The sequence below is a fragment of the Oncorhynchus mykiss genome, chromosome 1 (genome assembly GCF_057628025.1).
Source record: "Oncorhynchus mykiss isolate SJ-2025 chromosome 1, ASM5762802v1, whole genome shotgun sequence".
NCBI lineage: Eukaryota > Metazoa > Chordata > Actinopteri > Salmoniformes > Salmonidae > Oncorhynchus > Oncorhynchus mykiss.
In genome coordinates, this window is record NC_143022.1 from 44,669,422 (window position 1) to 44,689,938 (window position 20,517).

A 20,517-nucleotide genomic window follows, 5' to 3' on the forward strand; every position below is an offset into this window, starting at 1 on the left:
AAACACAGGCTCATTCTGTTCAGAACAACCCAGGGTATGATGTCATCTTGTAACTGTACATCAAACAGTGGTCATAAATTGACACAAGTTGACACGGTATAGGGCATCGGTTTTATGCTATGCACTTGGACTCGCAGGTGTTCGGCTTGCTTGTATGACATCAAAGAGGGATTTATAATAACCCTCAACGTCTCATCTTTCTCAGTCCTCTTAACTTATAGCATTTCCCTCAGACAACAAAAAATGTGCAAAAGTTATCAAATTAGCGGGAGGCACATTATTTTTGCTCGAGGTGCCCAAGTTCAGAACGGCTGTCAGTCAAAACCCACACAGCGCTGTGACGCGCAGAGGCAGAGCTCTGACGTCATGTATAGCGTGTTACTGTACAGCCACTGTGTTCCAATTAAAGGCACTTATCAGTGCACACATCTGCAATTTTCAACCCGTATATATTGGTATGAGTGTAAAGGGATACAAGGCGATGTCATGTCTTACCGGCTTAGATGTGGTGGAGGCAAACAGAACCGAAGCAGTGGGACCCCTGGTTGTAATGGGATGGCCTGTCAAACAAAAGAGAGAAAAACGGGCTGAACTACAAGCTGACGCTTTTGATGAAAATACAACATGGACGGGGGCATTTTACAGTACAAACCATATACAGAGACAGCTGCTGTAAAGAACAGGCACACAGCGGAATACGTTTTTTTTTGTGAGTAGTTATTTGTAGAAGCCAGAATGGAGTCTAATGTGACGGTAGGCTGTGTATTTTGTGAATGAGAGAGATTGCAGGAGAGTGGGGAATGTCATTCAGGGGCCATGAAAGGACTGGGGAGGCCCCAGTAAACAGCAGTAATACACCTGAAACACACACAACTCCAGGTAAACATCAACTGCTCGTGTGTGTGTGTGTGTGTGTGTGTGTGTGTGTGATGGTAATTATTACCATATTGTGCAACCACAAACACATGGAAATATTGCAGTGGGAAGCAGTGCAAGAAGCAATGCATGTGTGACGGCCATCGTATCCCTTTTTAGGAGTGAATTTAGTCCTAGAAGATAAGAGTCAGAACTGACACTACATTTACTGTGCATGTCATAGTAGTTAGCACAGCCAACCGCAGTCTATTTTGGGTCTTTGATCAACCGGACCAAATGTCTTATGGGTTTATTTCAACACTCAAGATGCTATTCTAGACTTGATAAGTAATCTATCGAGCAGAGATGTTGCGATAGCACGACTACATACTTATGTGCCAAATATGTCAGACCTGAGGTTAGAATGAGTCAGTGAGTGTCTAAGTGGGAAGAGTGCAGGTTGACATTGAGCGGACCGAGAACCTCCAGTCCAATCCGTGAGCTCATGTTGCATTTGGCCCTGCAGTTCAGAGTCTGAGTGGCATCTTTCTCCATTCTGCTGCTCAGCCTCTGTCTCGCTTTCTCTCTCTTTCTTGTGGGCTTTTTCTCTAAAAGCTGTTACGTATTCCCATGCCTGCTGCTGGGCCCGCCCCCCCCCCCCCCCCCCAACCGCAGCTCACGCTGCAGCCTGGGTGCTCTGTTTCCAGCCCCAGTCCTCCGGTCCCACTCAGTTCTCATTGGTGAGTGGAGGGCGCAGGAGAGGAGAGGGAAGGAGGGAATAAAGAGAAACGATAACTGAGGACGGGGCATTTTTAATAGAGCAATTTTTCTTCTTTTTTTCTATTTAAAACCAAACGTAAAGTCAACATGTCATTAGTTTTCGTTTTTGTTGTGGCTCCCAAACCATAAGCCTGTGGAACATAATGGCAATGAACTGGCAACTGGTATTTTTCTTTCTTCCTTAAAATTAATCTCCCCCTGATCCAAGTGTTTCCTTCATTCCGGGAAACCAGACTTCACACTCCAATGCTTTTGTTTTCCTGTTCTCCTGTGAAACCTTAAAGGGACAGTTCACTTTTTGGAAGTTTTAGCTCATTTACGACCTCCCCGGAGTTGTTTCCTCCAAACCGTTTTTAAACGGGTTCGCTGGTTCCTTAGCAATGTCCAGAATCTCCTGGCTAGTATTTTCATCATCCTTGGAAAATGGTACAAAAGCTTAACTTAAAAACTGTCCAACTAAGGTGCCAATGTACGAGCTCGGGGATATAGACAGAAACTCACTTCTTTGAGAGAGAATACCATCTTTGATGTTCGATCTCGAGGATTATCAAAGGAGAAGAGATCTTACACGACACTCAAAGAATATCAGGTGTGCCGACAAAGAAAAGGAACAAATCCCCTCGAGACATTTTCTTTCAATTTTCTGACCTTTTGCACCCTTTCGTAAAGTATTCAACAGATGACAACGCTTAAACACTGCACACTTGGATGTATTAATAACGACTCTGAAAGCTTTTTACACTACATCTGACTTCATTTAGCAGACTGAGCTAGTCTTTACCAAAAACCTGTGATAATTACTCCATCTGTACATTCATACAGCCTCCACACTAAGGATGAACACCAGTTGTGGCCTAGTAAAAGGAAACAAATGTGCTTCATATTTTACATAAAACATTCAGGGGTTTAAGATTAAACAATCAGGAAGGGAGACTAATGAAGTTGCAATGATTCCATACAGTAAATCCAATGAGAGCCATCCCCTCAGTGGCACAGCAATCAGGCCTACATTTGTTTGACCTCCATCAGACCCACAGTGAGAGGAAGTGGGGCCTCCCATCCTTTCTCTCTTCACTGGAGAGGCCTGCGAGCGGGCCTTAGCGATGGGGATCTTTTTGTCAGCGAGTAAGGGCCCTTCCTGTGGTGTTTGGTGCAGTGTGGTCCAGCGAGGGAGATGCCTCAAGTTGTTAACGTTGCAATTATATTCAGAGAATGCTGGAGCCGGGTCAGTCTTCATGGGCTCCAAGTTCCAACAGGAAAACAGAATTTAAAAAGATAAACGTTACATCCACTGAACATAAATATAAACGCAAAATGCAACAATTTCTCTGATTTTACTGAGTTACAGTTACAGGAAATCAGTAAATGTAAATAAATTCCTTAGGCCCTAATCTATGGATTTTACACGACTGGAAATACAGATATGCATCTGTTGGTCACAGATACCTTAAAAAAAAAAGGTAGGGGCGTGGATCAGAAAACCAGTCGGTACCATTTGCCTCATGCGGCGCGACACATCTCCTTCACATAGTTGATCAGGCTGTTGATTGTGGCCTGTGGAATGTTGTACCACTCGATCCAGAGCATCCCAAACAAGCGTCCCAAAGCCGATATTGTTGGGGTTTTTAACAAGCATTTCATGTCTGCTGGTTCAGTTTTTGATAATGGTGGGGCCCAGGCCTCTAACATAAGCTCTGTTACAGGCAACTATAATATAGGCCCTCATGTGAACCATTTGAACTTTGAGCCTGTTTTTTATGCTGAGGTCTATAAAGCACTAAAGAAATTGCAGTCATCATTCACTCTATTATACACTAGAAAAGTAACATAAAAGTGGATTTGGAGACTTACAGATGGCAAACACTTTAAAACAGAGAGGCCCGCTCAGAGCTTATGGCAACGGACACTTTTGGACAATCCCCAGGGCATATCTTGCAATGATGAAATCACTACAAGGCCTTTTTCCATTGCTGTGATCGTGTCAGAGGCGGAACGCATACCTACCTGTGTTTAATGGAGAAGAATCCATTCAAACCCATCAAAGAATAAATCAAAGCCTTTTCAACACTTTGCATACAATGCCTTTACAATACCTAGAGTATGTCCCTGTCTTCGTATAGTCCAGTCCAGTCATCCCATGGGTCTGACTATAACTTAACAGAGAGCGACAGACCAGGGGCCCACCTAGGGAGCACAGACAGTGTGGACAGGATGGGGGGGGACAGCGAGATGTGCATAGTAGGAGACTAATCAGGCTGAGAGGTCCAGAGTGCTGTCTCTGACTGGTGGGGTATGGCCAGTTAGGCTAGTAATGGTGGCCAGGAAACAAAGCAGCTGCTGAACAGACATGTCTGTCGCTGTGGAAGCTCACTGCATTCCACTGGCTGGTCGGTCACATTCTCACACTTCACTTCCACTAGGGCTTCCACTAGACGCAGTCAGTCTAAGCTTTTTACTCAACCGCGTGCTCACACAGGCGAGGTTACACACACACACACATGCGCGGCTTACACTGCGTAATTAGGCCATCTGTGCATTAACAGTGCAGATAGTATTGGGCCCATTTTATCACAAAATGGGACACAAGTTAAATCATCTGGAAGAAAGTTTTCCTCTCTGACCAAAACGTTTAACAAGCCTATGATCTCATCTATCACATTACAAAACATAAAAACATAAATTACCAAAATAACTCAAATGGGAAAAAGTTTCCATGCAAGTGAAACGAGATACATAAAAATAAACTGTTCAAATTAAACAGACACTTTCCAAGGATTTACACCAATAAACAGTTGTAGTAACACACTTTTGCTATTATTTGTTGTACAGAATTCCCTGATCGGTGACGTGGAGTTGGGCAGAGGGCATTCGTGGCAGGTGTGCCCTCTACTCAACTCTATGGTCACGTGAGGACGGAGTGCACCTGTGGCAGGTGGGCACTCAATATATTTATATGGCCAGGTATTTATTCCTTATACCTTCACCCAGACAGAGTTGAGTAGTTGAGCACACCAACAACTCTCACAACAACCAGTATTCATCATTGAATGTGAGTACAAACAGCTTTTATTGCATAGAAGAGGACTAAGAGAACTTCCTCACCTCTGTTTTGTTTGTGTGGGATTTTGGACGCTAATGACCGTCACGTGCTTCTGGCCAAGCCAAGCAGCCATTTAGTCATGTATCTGTTTTTCTTCGATACGTGTAGCTGGTAACCAATACATGTTTATTGTTTATGCACCTTTTTGTGCAGTTGCCTTTGTGATGAAATTATTGCCTGCTATTGCCTTGCTTGTTTGCCACGTGCTACGCTACGTACCGTTGAAGTCGGAGGTTTTACATACACCTTAGCCAAATACATTTCAACTCAGTGTTTCACAATTCCTGACATTTAATCCAAGTAAAAATTCCCTGTATTTGGTCAGTTAGGATCACCACTTTATTTTAAGAATGTGAATTGTCAGAATAAGAGTTATTTATTTCAGCTTTCATCACATTCCCAGTGGGTCAGAAGTTTACATACACTCCAATTAATATTTCGTAGCATTGCCTTTAAATTGTTTAACTTGGGTCAAACATTTCCGGTAGCCATCCATAAGCTTCCCACAATACGTTGGGTGAATTTGGTCCCATTCCTCCTGACAGAGCTGGTGTAACGGAGTCAGGTTTGTAGGCCTCCTTGCTCGCACACGCTTTTTCAGTTCTGCCAACAAATGTTCTATAGGATTGAGGTTAGGGCTTTGATGGCCACTCCAATACCTTGACTTTGTTGTCCTTAAGCCATTTTGCCACAACTTTGGACGTATGCTTGGGGTCATTGTCCATTTGGAAGACCGATTTGTGACAGAGCTATCACAATGACCCCAAGCATACTTCCAAAGTTGTGGCAAAATGGCTTAAGGACAACAAAGTCAAGGTATTGGAGTGGCCATCACAAAGCCCTGACCTCAATCCTATAGAAAATTTGTTGGCAGAACTTAAAAAGCGTGTGCAAGCAATGAGGCCTACAAACCTGACTCAGTTACACCAGCTCTGTCAGGAGGAGTTGACCAAAATTCACCCAACTTATTGTGGAAGGCTACCCGAAACGTTTGACCCAAGTTAAACAATTTAAAGGCAATTCTACCAAATACTAATTGAGTGTATGTAAACTTCTGACCCACTGGGAATGTGATTAAATAACTACAAGCTGAAATAAATAATTACAGTGCCTTGCGAAAGTATTCTGCCCCCTTGAACTTTGCGACCTTTTGCCACATTTCAGGCTTCAAACATAAAGATATAAAACTGTATTTTATTTGTGAAGAATCAACAACAAGTGGGACACAATCATGAAGTGGAACGACATTTTTTGGATATTTCAAACTTTTTTAACAAATCAAAAACTGAAAAATTGGGCGTGCAAAATTATTCAGCCCCCTTAAGTTAATACTTTGTAGCGCCACCTTTTGCTGCGATTACAGCTGTAAGTCGCTTGGGGGCTCTATCAGTTTTGCAAATCGAGAGACTGACATTTTTTCCCATTCCTCCTTGCAAAACAGCTCGAGCTCAGTGAGGTTGGATGGAGAGCATTTGTGAACAGCAGTTTTCAGTTCTTTCCACAGATTCTCGATTGGATTCAGGTCTGGACTTTGACTTGGCCATTCCAACACCTGGATATGTTTATTTTTGAACCATTCCATTGTAGATGTTGCTTTATGTTTTGGATCATTGTCTTGTTGGAAGACAAATCTCCGTCCCAGTCTCAGGTCTTTTGCAGACTCCATCAGGGTTTCTTCCAGAATGGTCCTGTATTTGGCTCCATCCATCTTCCCATCAATTTTAACCATCTTCCCTGTCCCTGCAGAAGAAAAGCAGGCCCAAACCATGATGCTGCCACCACCATGTTTGACAGTGGGGATGGTGTGTTCAGGGTGATGAGCTGTGTTGCTTTTACGCCAAACATAACGTTTTGCATTGTTGCCAAAAAGTTCAATTTTGGTTTCATCTGACCAGAGCACCTTCTTCCACATGTTTGGTGTGTCTCCTAGGTGGCTTGTGGCAAACTTTAAACAACACTTTTTATGGATATCTCTAAGAAATGGCTTTCTTCTTGCCACTCTTCCATAAAGGCCAGATTTGTGCAATATACGACTGATTGTTGTCCTATGGACAGAGTCTCCCACCTCAGCTGTAGATCTCTGCAGTTCATCCAGAGTGATCATGGGCCTCTTGGCTGCATCTCTGATCAGTCTTCTCCTTGTATGAGCTGAAAGTTTAGAGGGACGGCCAGGTCTTGGTAGATTTGCAGTGGTCTGATACTCCTTCCATTTCAATATTATCGCTTGCACAGTGCTCCTTGGGATGTTTAAAGCTTGGGAAATCTTTTTGTATCCAAATCCGGCTTTAAACTTCTTCACAACAGTATCTCGGACCTGCCTGGTGTGTTCCTTGTTCTTCATGATGCTCTCTGCGCTTTTAACGGACCTCTGAGACTATCACAGTGCAGGTGCATTTATACGGAGACTTGATTACACACAGGTGGATTGTATTTATCATCATTAGTCATTTAGGTCAACAATGGATCATTCAGAGATCCTCACTGAACTTCTGGAGAGAGTTTGCTGCACTGAAAGTAAAGGGGCTGAATAATTTTGCACGCCAAATTTTTCAGTTTTTGATTTGTTAAAAAAGTTTGACATATCCAATAAATGTCGTTCCACTTCATGATTGTGTTCCACTTGTTGTTGATTCTTCACAAAAAAATACAGTTTTATATCTTTATGTTTGAAGCCTGAAATGTGGCAAAAGGTCGCAAAGTTCAAGGGGGCCAAATACTTTCGCAAGGCACTGTATCTCTACTATTATTCTGACATTTCACATTCTTAAAATAAAGTGGTGATCCTAACTGACCTAAGACAGGGAATTTTTACTAAGATTAAATGTCAGGAATTGTGAAAAACTGAGTTTAAATGTATTTGTCTAAGGTGTATGTAAACTTCCGACTTCAACTGTATGTTTGGTTCATATTTGGAAACACCCGACGGTACTCAGTGGGTGAGAGGGCTGGTTACAGTGAATGTAAAGAGAAGGTGCTCATGGGTTTTTGATGTGCTCCTATAAACTTCACGTTAGAGCTCATGGTGCTTTTTACATGAAAATGCCTGTATGATGCACCTGCTACTCTTGCCATCTTCCCTCACAGCCCTAATCAGTGTTCCTCTTGCATATTCTGAGAGCTCCTATCCTCCACTGCAGCAGAACCAGCAATGTGCTAACAGTCCAATAGTCTTGTCCTGAGAGTGAATGATGGGACCCTCTCCTGACAGGCACAGATTTTCCCAGCTACACACTCACGCACATACACACACTGACATAATCTCTCCCCACAGCCCGCAGTACCCAGTTCCAGCTGCTTTCCCTGCACACTGGCAACTAACAGGCAGAGCTGAATGCCAAAGCTTTTTCATCGCTGCTAATAAAAATCATTTTGATTCCTGATGTTCTTGGACATGCATAAGAGAGCTTCTGAAAATATTTACACTGAGTATATATGAGGAGGGAGGGAGGGGGGAAGAGGGACTTCATATGGATTTAGTTAGGCTCCACAGAATGAAAGGCTGTTGAGTTCACAGTTTAGCTGCTGGGTCAATCACAATGGCATCAGCAAAGACAAGGTAGTGTGAGAAACACACATGCAAAGATACAACTTTGTTGAAGCACCCAACCTATGTCTGTGATTCACATTGGTCCAATCCCCTAGGCAAGGTGCATTTAAATATAATTATATTGACACTTTTCGAAGCTGAGGAGAAGTGAGGATGTTGGACGTTGCCAATAGGCATAGTCAATTAAATACCTCTTTACGTTGACAGATCTCAGAACCAAGGAACTCATGTCCGTTCAGCCTCTTGTTTCTGGATACTATACTTCCTCATGTCTGATTTCTTTCTCTTTTTATTTCCCCATTTTCTCTCCAATTTTCGTGATATACAAACTGGGAGCTACGGTCTTGTCCCATCGCTGCAACTCCCCTATGGACTCGGGAGAGGTGAAGGTCGAGAGCCATGCGTCCTCTGAAACACGACCCTGCCAAGCTGCAATGCTTCTTGACACGCTGCTCGCTTAACCCAGAAGCCAGCCACACCAATGTGTCGGGGGAAACACCGACCATGTCAGCGTGCACCCGGCCCACCACAGGAGTTTCTAGAGCGCAATGGGACAAGGATATCCCGGCCAGCCAAACCCTCCCCTAACCCGGACTACGCTGGGCCAATTGGGCGCCGCCTCATGGGTCTCTCGGCCGTGGCCATGCTGTGATTAATTCCCAATTTCTAAATTGCCATTTCAGAATAGGTACTGTATTATAATTCACACAAGCGTGAAGTCAGCTCAGTTGATTTGAGTAAGACTCAGTAGGCCTATTCTTAGTTCAATCACCCATGTGGCAGTGAATCAGGAAGTGTCAAACACCAGCTAGCTTATGCATGAACCACAGAGCTGGATTATGACTGAGCCTCATAGAAACTTCATTACCTTTGGATCCTATATTGGCTCCCATAGTGCAATAACAGTACATCAATCATGAGATTATTCATATTTTCAGTTCATCATCAGAAAGTCGTTTTATTGTTATTGATTTGATATAAATCATTTATTGCAAAATCCCTTGGCATTCCACATCTGAAACTGACCTGATAAAGAACAAAATGATGATACGTCATTGTCACATCCTGACCATCCTTCTCTGGTAGAGTAGGTCAGGGCGTGACTGGGGGGGTTTTCTAGTTATTATTTTCTATGTGGGGTTCTAGTTTATTTTTTCTATAATGGTGTTTGGTATGATTCCCAATTAGAGGCTGCAGGCTATCGTTGTCTCTAATTGGGGATCATATTTAAGTAGCATTTTTTCCCACCTGTGTTTTATGGATATTGTTTTGAGTTAGTGTATGTTACACCTCTTTGTTACGGTTCATTGTTTGTTTCGTTCTTTCTTTATTGTTTTGTTGTGTGGTTTACTTACTTTAAATAAAAAAAATGTGGAACCCAGATCACGCTGCACGTTGGTCTGAGTATGCTTCCAACGAACGTGACAGTCATCTTTGAGGTTATATCACTTGGAACACTCATTTTGGATCAACATCAGTTCTGAAAATTGCTTTTGGGCAATTCCACAGTAACAGAATGAGAATTAGATTTTTCCCTTTTTAAAATGTATGCCAAACAAAAAACAATGACCATTGATTGCATTGTTACTGTGGAATGGCCCTTTCACAAAAACCAAAAAAATATTCTCCCATATTCTTCTCACACACTGAAGATAAACTGTCTCCACATGAATTGCTTCTCAGTTATTCAAGTTATTAATATCCCCTTACAAATAACAGACACTTCCTGAAAAAGAGCTTGTGCCCATAATTGGCATGGAGGTCTCAGTGAGGCTGAAGGGCACTTTAAAATAAAATGTGTACTTATATGTGTACCAATATAGCCACAATAAAATGACAATGTGTATACACTAATTAGCATCCAGAAGCCCAATTGCTGTATATGTGTGTCTAGCAGTGAGACAGTATCTTCTAATCAGTAGCAGTATTAACCATTCGAATGCAGTAACACTATGGCCATTACTAGGTTGTACGTGTTATTTAGCTAGCAAACTAAAATTGTGATAGCATGTTGTACCACTTGGTCTTGCCTCATACCATGTGCCTGTGTAGTGTCCAATGAGTTGACTGAGCATGTCTGTGAGAGTTCCCACATGTCTATTGGAAAAGCCAGCACAGTCAAACCCAGACCAACAGCTGCACTGAGGATAGGCTATAGTATGCCCTGTGTCCATGTCTGTCCTGTGGTCACATCTGCACATGGTACATCATTCTCAACCACAGTCTCTAAAAGGAGAACAATGCTCATGGAAACGCCTCTGCGAAAGATCTCATGGATCTCTGAGTTATTCTCCCAGTTTGGGGCAGAAACCACTGGCATCCTCTGGACTGTGTTTTCCAGTGGTCTCCTTCAGGGAAGGGGAGCGAGGCCAATACTTGCTAATGGTTTTAAAATGGGATCAAACCCTTCAACCCCAAACTTCATCAAGTGTCCCAGACAATGGGTGTATTCAGATACTTTCCTGGTGTCCCATTTAGGTCCAGAGTTGGCTACGCTGCATGCGTGAGGTCAACCCCATTTCCATGTTAAGTGGGGACCCCTCAAACTGTGTGAATGCGTTGCATTAAACAACCGTGAAGCAGCACCGAACAGCTCCAACTGCTGCCCCCAGGTGGCGCATTCAGAGGCGGACAAAGAGAGAGGGAGGGAAGGGTCTATGGATTTCTGCGATAGTCCGAACAGTCTTTATCAATGTAAAGTTTCTCTGCGTATTGCCACAGCGTTGTTATTTTTATTTTAGCCAACCATCTGCCTGCTTGTTTGAGTGATAATGCAATGCGCAGGTTTACGCAGTGGCAAGGATTTATAACGCTTCAGTGGAGAAACAAATTCTGCACAACAATATGTAGAAAGCTCCAGACATTCATAGGCCACCATCTTGTCCCATTGCCTTCCATGGGAAAAAAAACCTGAATAACTCTTTCTCAAAAAAGCTAACACTGATTACAGGATTTATATGTATTTATGTGAGAAATGCTGACAGTCGTTTCCTTCCTGTGAACAGTCAGAAATCCATTAAATGTAGCTAGCTTGAAGGGAATATTTGACTTTGTTTAGTTGCATATGTAAGCAGAAAATAATGTTAATAAATCACTCTACCGTCTTTGCCCTGTCTAAGCCAGAAATTGTTTAGTGCCAAAAATAAGGAGTTAAATACATGTAAAAAAAAATATATAATAATAATAATAATGTTTCTGGATCTTTCTTACTGTATATCTCTCAGATATAGGACAGACACTTCCAAATAAACTTCCTTTTGATTTTTTGGGCGGACTTTCTGGTGTTCCATGTAGTGATACTTCAAGGGGTCTTAAAATTAAGATAGCAAAATGATCCTTAGTATGACCTTCTTAAAACAATTCCATAATGGAATTTCAGAAAACAATTCCAAAATGTTTTACATATTGGAAAACAATTCCCCCCTCCACCGGCTTAGACAGGGCTTAGAGTCTTATGGGTTAAGGTCCACATCGAAATGGCCATTGCAATGTATTTTAAGAAACCTTTACTATTCTCCCTTTTCAAAGAGTGACTGAAATGCTAAATTTGCTAAATGCTTTAGTCTGTCAGCAACACTCTTAGTACCACACTGCCCCTAAATGCTTTAGTCTGTCAGCAACACTCTTAGTATCACACTGCCCCTAAATGCTTTAGTCTGTCAGCAAAACTCTTAGTACCACACTGCCCCTAAATGCTTTGGCCCTGCCCGGGGGTGTCCTCGGATGGGGCCACAGTGTCTCCTGACCCCTCCTGTCTCAGCCTCCAGTATTTATGCTGCAGTAGTTTATGTGTCGGGGGGCTAGGGTCAGTTTGTTATATCTGGAGTACTTCTCCTGTCCTATTCGGTGTCCTGTGTGAATTTAAGTGTGCTCTCTCTAATTCTCTCTTTCTCTCTTTCTTTCTCTCTCTCGGAGGACCTAAGCCTTAGGACCATGCCTCAGGACTACCTGACATGATGACTCACGGTCCACCTGGCCGTGCTGCTGTTCCAGTTTAAACTGTTCTGCCTTATTATTATTGGACCATGCTGGTTATTTATGAACATTGGAACATCTTGGCCATGTTCTGTTATAATCTCCACCCGGCACAGCCAGAAGAGAACTGGCCACCCCACATAGCCTGGTTCCTCTCTAGGTTTCTTCATAGGTTTTGGCCTTTCTAGGGAGTTTTTCCTAGCCACCGTGCTTCTACACCTGCATTGCTTGCTGTTTGGGGTTTTAGGCTGGGTTTCTGTACAGCACTTTGAGATATCAGCTGATGTACGAAGGGCTTTATAAATACATTTAATTTGATTTGATTTAGTCTGTCAGCAACACTCTTAGTACCACACTCCCCCTAAATGCTTTAGTCTGTCAGCAACACTGTTAGTACCACACTGTCCCTAAATGCTTTAGTCTGTCAGCAACACTCTTAGTACCACACTGCCCCTAAATGCTTCAGTCTGTCAGCAACACTCTTAGTACCACACTGTCCCTAAATGCTTTAGTCTGTCAGCAACACTCTTAGTACCACACTGCCCCTAAATGCTTTAGTCTGTCAGCAACACTCTTAGTACCACACTGCCCCTAAATGCTTTAGTCTGTCAGCAACACTCTTAGTACCACACTGCCCCTAAATGCTTTAGTCTGTCAGCAACACTCTTAGTACCACACTGCCCCTAAATGCTTTAGTCTGTCAGCAACACTCTTAGTACCACACTGCCCCTAAATGCTTTAGTCTGTCAGCAACACTCTTCGTACCACACTGCCCCTAAATGCTTTAGTCTGTCAGCAACACTCTTCGTACCACACTGCCCCTAAATGCTTTAGTCTGTCAGCAACACTGTTAGTACCACACTGTCCCTAAATGCTTTAGTCTGTCAGTAACACTCTTAGTACCACACTGCCCCTCTGGTGGTTACCACTGCAAGCTAAGCAGGGTCGGGCCAGCTTTTGATGAGAGATGATCAGGACTGCTGCAGCAGGTGGTTTTGGAGGGCCAGTAGGGGGCACTCTTCTATCTGGATAAACAGTAGATCCCACTGCTGGATTGCAATGATGGGGAAACTGTGCTATGAGGGATGCTAACAGAGCAAGCTCAAAGTTAAATAGTTCAATCTGTCACGCAATCGTCTTCTTGTTATTTAATTAGGCTAACTTTCTTTTCAAGACAAATTTCCTAGTCTTTATAATGTTATTAGTGAGGGAGAAGATAAATAATCTAAATTAATTTGCAAGAAAACGCTTACAATGGCAACATGAAACAAATCAAATAGCTTATTTGCATGCAAATGACGTGTCGGTTTAGGAAAACATGAATCGTTTAACTGAAATATCTGAGGAGAACATGGCTTAATGCTTCATTTATGAAATCAACACACATCCTGAGTGTCCCGGCAGCCCAGTGAACTCTACTTCCTGCGTGTGAGGTCACTCATGTGGAAGAGTTGGGAGGAAGTGCGAGGTCCGGTCTGTTTTTTCTAAGATAAACACAGTGACACACACAATATATTAGAGCTCGGAATAACACTGAAAGCAATAGACGTGCACGCGCAAGAACACATGCGCTCGCGCATACACTCACACGGGCGCAGACACACACACACACACCACATAACAGGAAAATGGAACAAGAGGATTCGCATACCAAATGGGATGTTTGAGAGGCGTGTGTTATTGATACTCCCTGGGTCAACCACTGGGAAGGACATTCAGTACATCTATTTAAGGGTCATACAAGGCCAACTATTTAAGGAAACGCTAGGGAGCAAATCAGACGGAGATCCACATAATGCACCAACATTCAGTACATCTATAAGCACCGACACGACTGCATCTTTAGAGCACCATAATCAGTGCGTCCATCCGCTTCACATTGTGAACGTCAGTGAACCAGTAATATGATTTGAGATTTTGTTTAACTTGCAATACAGGAGAACCGGAGTGAGATTGAAAAGGCAAATGACCCATCACTAGCCACTCAACTAATGTTGGGGCAGACAGCAGGGCAAAGAGGAGGCTTGGCTGTTGCTTCCGGGATGCACTAATGACTGTACTAAAGCGGTGTCGAATATAGTTTACGGCAGAGAGGACAGACCAGTCCATCTGGGCTCGTCACATAAAAACAAAGTCAAAACCAATGAGGATTTTGCAAATCCAGGCGGCAGTGTGGAGTTGTGTTGTGGTAGGCGCTAAGAGGAGTTAAACAGGTAGAGAAGTCGAGAGAGAGAGAGAGAGAGCGCGAGGAGGTCCATGTTTACCAACGTTTAATTGCCACAGTGTGGTAGCCTAGCCAAGAAGCCCAGCCTTTCTTCTAGCTCACAAAGGTGCTTTTGATTATCGGCCTGGCGGAAGCTTGAGGAAGGGATGGCTGTGCCTTGTCAATGAGCTTCCCTTGTCTGCCATTAGTCACACTGGGGACAACTCTCTGAGGGCCTTCACTTATATTACCTACTACTTCACACTGGACAGGAGTGTTATGGTTTGACATCCCTGGTAGGCCTACTAAAAGCATTAGCTAGGGCAGTAGTATTTTTTCAAGGAACTCAGTCTGGCTTTAAAACTTACTCTTCAAAGTTGTAATAGTAGAAACTGGGTAGTGCATCATCATTTCCTCTTGTCATGTTAGTCGTTGCATACCTTAGAGAGCTATTTTTAACTTGTCTGAAATGTCCAGAAATGTCCAGATCAACTAGGTTAGGTTTTTTTGCCCATAGATATTGTTGATATTGATATTGATATTGATATTATCACATGAAAACACATTAGGCATGGTAAAATGTATAGAATTGCAAGAAAATAAGCTTTAAACCTGAAAAATTGTCTCCACCAACAAGAGGGGTGTGAACAGTTTGTGTCATGAACAGTGCTTTGTGCCCATAGAAATGGGGGGGGGGGGGGGGGGGGGGGCAGCAAATGAAGCATAGTGGACAGAACAAGCAAGAAGGTGGGCAGAGACAAGCAGGAGCTAGCAAGATCCTATTGGTGCATTATTGCATGTATGTGCATATTTACGTTGGGGAACACCTTCTCTGTGAACTGAGTGTGTCCAATTACTCCATTCGCCCTTGCAATCCTTGTAAAGAAAGGCATTTTTTAAATACTTTGTCAAAGGGCCACATCTACAAAACTTGCACTCTGTTTGTAACAGAAAATTACATTGAGCTCTTACTTTTTTTAAATGAGAAAATCAGCTGAATGTTGACCCAGTTCCATCTTCTCCCACTGCCTGCCACTAGGCTGTGGAAATTCCAACCGGATGCTTCAGATCTATACATCCGGTGAAACATCTGGCTCCTTGTTCTATCTGTGTTATTACTCTGGTTGCTATTGTAATGGATAGAAATGAACAAAACAATGATCTTCTACTTATTGTCTTTCATTGAACATTTTGTTTTGTGTTGCCACACTGTTGAGATGATAGCTTGCATGTATGCATTTCACTGTACTGTGTACACCACGTGTATCCTGTGCATATAATACACGTTGATTTCATCTCAGATTGGGGAACAGAGAGGGGTGAAATCCCGGCTAGAAAAGAAACTAATTCCAGGAACTGACTGTTCCGTGCTCGGAGAGAGACTAGGTCATGTGAACAACTCTGTCTGGAACAAGTGTAATTTCCCTGCTAAGCCTACCGGGGGCATTAGCTAGGCTACTAATTCACATTGGATAGGGGTCCTGGCTAAGGGAATAGATAAGTGTATTGCCAAAGGATTTTTCGTACTCTTTACGTGTTGCTACTGCAAATGAACATCATAAGGTCTTGTGATGTGAGGTACAAACGATTTCCTGAAACAACAATAAGACGGTTTCCTGCTCTAACAGAGTACACAGCGAGGTCAATGGTAGGAAAAGTCAGGCAATACGCAGTGAGCTCCTCTGTCTCGGATAAGTAATTGATGCTAACGACTAGCCTATGGATGTTAGGTAGGGACTAAATCATCTTGAGGTCAGAGCATGGATGAGAGTCTCCTGCAGTAATGTCCATTCATGTTCCTTCTGTAGCTTGGCTGTTGACACTGGTAGTCCCATGATCACAAACAGCCCGTCTTCTCACTGGCTCACATGGGCTCCGTCTCTTCCAGTGAGAAGCCTAAAGCCCGAAGGTTCCACTTTGTACTGTTCATTTTCACCACAGCGTGATGTCATTAACACTCCATAAAATATCATATTATGCTGAGGTACTTCTCAAAACGTATATAATTATTATAAACCTGTTTTATAGCCAGTTAAAATGTCACTTCATGATCAAGAGGATCTGAATACTGAAGCCTGTATGAGGGATCCACCCACACCTGGAACTATCAGTCCTCTAGAATAGATAAAACATTGAGCCGTCAAACACAGGCTTATCAAAAACTGTCATCAGCTAGCTGGCAGGCTATTGAAACAGAAATACATTCCATCTAACACTCTCCAGATAATGAGAGAGAGGTTAAGTACGGATCATTAAAGTTGAATTGCAACCCAATATGGCAAGTGTTAGACATTAATCCTATCAAACACTGAAATAATATATTCTCTCAAGAAAGATTGACTAGTTATCTAAGGCTACACAAAGAAACGGCCCCCTCAAGCCTCTGCTAAATAAAGGTTCACTACTTAAACCCCGAAGCTCATCTTCCAAACTCTCTTCCCCTTCAGCCAGATCGTTTTAGTCCTTCAGAAAAGAGCAGGACCAGACATCCCTTCAGTGGTACTGGAACAACATGGCCCAACCTATCCCTCAGATTGGTATGAGGCTTTCATTTCTGAGTCATTTTCTTCCTCCCAAGAGGAGCTACCATTTCGATCATGATGAAGTTAACAAATCAAATCACATTTGATCTGTCACATGCTTTGTAAACCACAGGTGTTTGCAAACAGTGAAAAGCTTATGGGCCCTTCCCAACAATGCAGAGACAAAAATATAAATAACAGAAAAAATAATAACACAAGGAATAAATACACAATGAGCAACAATAACTTGGCTATATACAATGCTTTCTGAAAATATTCAGACCACTTGACTTTTTCCACATTTAGTTATTTACAGCCTTATTCAAAAATGGATGAACCAGTCTTTGTCGCTCATCAATCTACACACAATACCCCATAATGACAAAGCAAAAACAGTTTTTTAGAACATTTTGCTCATTCATAAAACAGAAAAAATAAATAAACATCACATTTACATAAGTATTCAGACCCTTTACTCAGTACTTTGTTGAAGCATCTTTGGCAGAGATTACAGCCTCAAGTCTTCTTGGGTATGACGCTACAAGCTTGGCACACCTGTATTTGGGGAGTTCCTCCCATTCTTCTCTGCAGATCCTCTAAAGCTCTGTCTGGTTGGATGGGGAGCGTCGCTGTACAGCTATTTTCAGGTCTCTCAGGAGATGTTTGATCGGGTTCAAGTCCGGGCTCTGGCTGGGCCACTCAAGGACATTCAGAGACTTGTCTCGAAGCCACTCCTGTGTTGTTTTGGCCGTGTTCTTAGGGTTGTTGTCCTGTTGGAAGGTGGACCTTCGCCCCAGTCTGAGGTCCTGAGCGGTAAGGAGCAGGTATTCATCAAGGATCTCACTGTACTTTGCTCCATTCATCTCTCCTTCGATCCTGACTAGTCTTTCAGTCCCTGCCGCTGAAAAACATACCCGCAGCATAATGCTGCAGACCACCATGCTTCACTGTAGGGATGGTGCCAGGTTTCCCCCAGACGTGATGCTGATCTTGGTTTCATGAGACCAGAGAAACTTGTTTCTCATGGTCTGAGTCTTTAGGTGCCTTCTGGCAAACTCCAAGTGGGCTGTCATGTGCCTTTTTACTGAGGAGTGGCTTCCGTCTGGCCACTCTACCATAAAGGCCTGATTGGTGGAGTGCTGCAGAGATGGTTGTAGTTCTGGAACAACCATCTCCACAGAGGAACTCTAGAGCTCTGTCAGAGTGACCATCGGGTTCTTGGTCACCTCCCTGACCAAGGCCCTGCTCTCCCTATTGCTCAGTTTGGCCGGGTGGCCAGCTCTAGGAAGAGTCTTAGTGGTTCCAAACTTCTTCCATTTAAGAATTATGGAGGCCACTGTGTTCTTGGCGACCTTCAATGATGCATACATTTTTTGGTACCCTTCCCCAGATCTGGGACTCAACACAATACTGTCTCGGAGCTCTACATACAATTCCTTTGACCTCATGGCTTGGTTTTTGCTCTGACATACACTGTCATCTATGGCACCTTATATAGACAGGTGTGTGCCAAGTTCAATCAATTTCATTTACCACAGGTGGACTCCAATCAAGTTGTAGAAACATCTCAAGGATGTTCAATGAAAACAGGATGCACCTGAGCTCAATTTCAAGTCTCATAGCAAAGGCTCTGACTACTTATATAAATAAGGTATTTCTGTTTTTAATTTGTAATAAATGTGCAAAATGTTCTAAAAACCCATTTTGCTTTTTCAATATGGGGCGTTGTGTGTAGATTGATGAGGATAATTATTTTTGTAAAACCTTTTTAGAATAAGGCTGTAATGTAACAAATTCTGGAAAAAGTAAACTGTTCTGAAAACTTTCCAAATGCCCTGTACATGGGGTACACACATGTAGTGTAGGTAGGGATAAAGTGACGAGGCAACAGGGTCGATAAGACAGTAGCAGCAGCGTATGTTATGAGTAAAAAAAGGGTCAATGCAGATAGTTAACCAATAGCTACCCGGACAAACTATTTAGCAGTCTTATAGCTTGGGGGAGGAAGCTGTTCAGGGTTCCTGTTGGTTCCAGAATTTGTGCATCTGTACCGATAGAGTGTACAGTGCTGTACTGGGCCGTACACTCTATTCTCTGTAGCGTCTTGCGGTCAGAGGCCAAGCAGTTGTCATAACGAGCGCTGATGCAGTCAGTCAAAACGCTCTCAAAAGAGCAACCGTATAACTTTTTTGAGGACCTGAGGGCCCATGCCGAATCGTTTCAGCCTCCTGAGGCATTGTCGTACCTTCTTCACAACTGTGTTGGTGTGTGTGTGGACCCTGATCATTTCTTAGTCCACTACAGCCCCACTACAGCACACATAATGTAGCTGGTAGGAATCTTAAATGTGTCTAATCATTTGGGTTACTACCTCATCAGTGCTTTATCAATAGATGCCTTGTAAAAGTCCCTTTCTATCCACCAGCAGTAGCTTTCATGTCAAATTTGGGTTCAAACAGCCAGAGGCCGAGCCCAGGCCAGCTTGCCAACAACCCAGACAAAGGCAGTTGTCAACGGCTACATTCAGTCAGGAAATCCACCCAATCCACCATTAGTCAGCAAGCCGGACATTACCGACGCTGCAACATAGTGTTGCACTGAGAATGACTAATGGTGGAGTAACAGCCAGGCAAGTCTTTCTGACTTCTGAGGAACTCTAACCTCGAAAGGTAATAGGACGTGTTATATCTGACCTCATCTACCAAAATACACTCCGCTAAATAACAACTCTGAGCCGATAAGTAAGATATCAACACAGCTCAGTCTGAGCAGGACACAGCTCTCCTTCCCATTCACAATATGCTATCCTTGTTCGATAGTACCTGTAAAAGCCTTGACGAAGCTGAGATCCTACTTGGGATGTTTTGGCAGTCACACCAGAACAAACTCAGTATGTAAACGAGACGCTATTAAGCACAGGCGAACCGAGGTCAAAGCTCCCCGTCATTTTATAGCAAGTGCAGCACAACAGGATTCACACAGAGATTTCAATAGAAATATGTCTTAAAAATGGGAGCTTCGCTGCAGCAGCAAACTAAGCATGCAGAATACCTCGGCTCCAAAATACACTTGACTAGTAAACAGCAGCGTGAGGTCACTCAAATAGGCATGTCAAAATATAGCCACAGAATGTGCTCGCAGTGTATGTACAGCAGGAGGCCGCATCCGAGAAGCTTTTCAGAAATGCGCACTTCAGCACAGAAAAACATGGAGAGAATTTCACTGTCTGCCAGTAACACTCACACTTGACTCTTTTCCAACTTACTAGCTCTGACTTTGCTGATAGATACTTTATTGAGGAAAGATTTACTTACTATGACTGTGATATGTGGTTATCTTAAGATAACCACATAACTGTAACTCACTCTTCATAAGAGCGTCTGCTAAATTACTAAAATGTGAATGTAAATGCCAGCCTGAGATGAGTAGTCTGAAAAGTACGGGTGTGATCTGAACGGCTCTTTCTGTGAGCCAGCCAGGGACAGATGGACAGTCAGAGACCGACCCCCTGGACCGATCCAGCCAGGGATGTCTC

General features: G+C 43.1%; 1 protein-coding gene across 3 annotated transcripts in view; it reads right to left on the reverse strand.

Annotated features, from left to right (window-relative positions):
• tspan9a (tetraspanin 9a) overlaps positions 1–20,517 on the reverse strand; it is a 279,052-nt gene that overhangs the window by 244,855 nt on the left and 13,680 nt on the right. For all 3 annotated transcript variants that reach the window (XM_021601788.3, XM_090231846.1, XM_090231839.1), the window contains exon 2: positions 496–560. The gene's annotated coding sequence lies outside the window, so the exon portion shown is untranslated. The remainder of the gene's footprint in view (positions 1–495; positions 561–20,517) is intronic.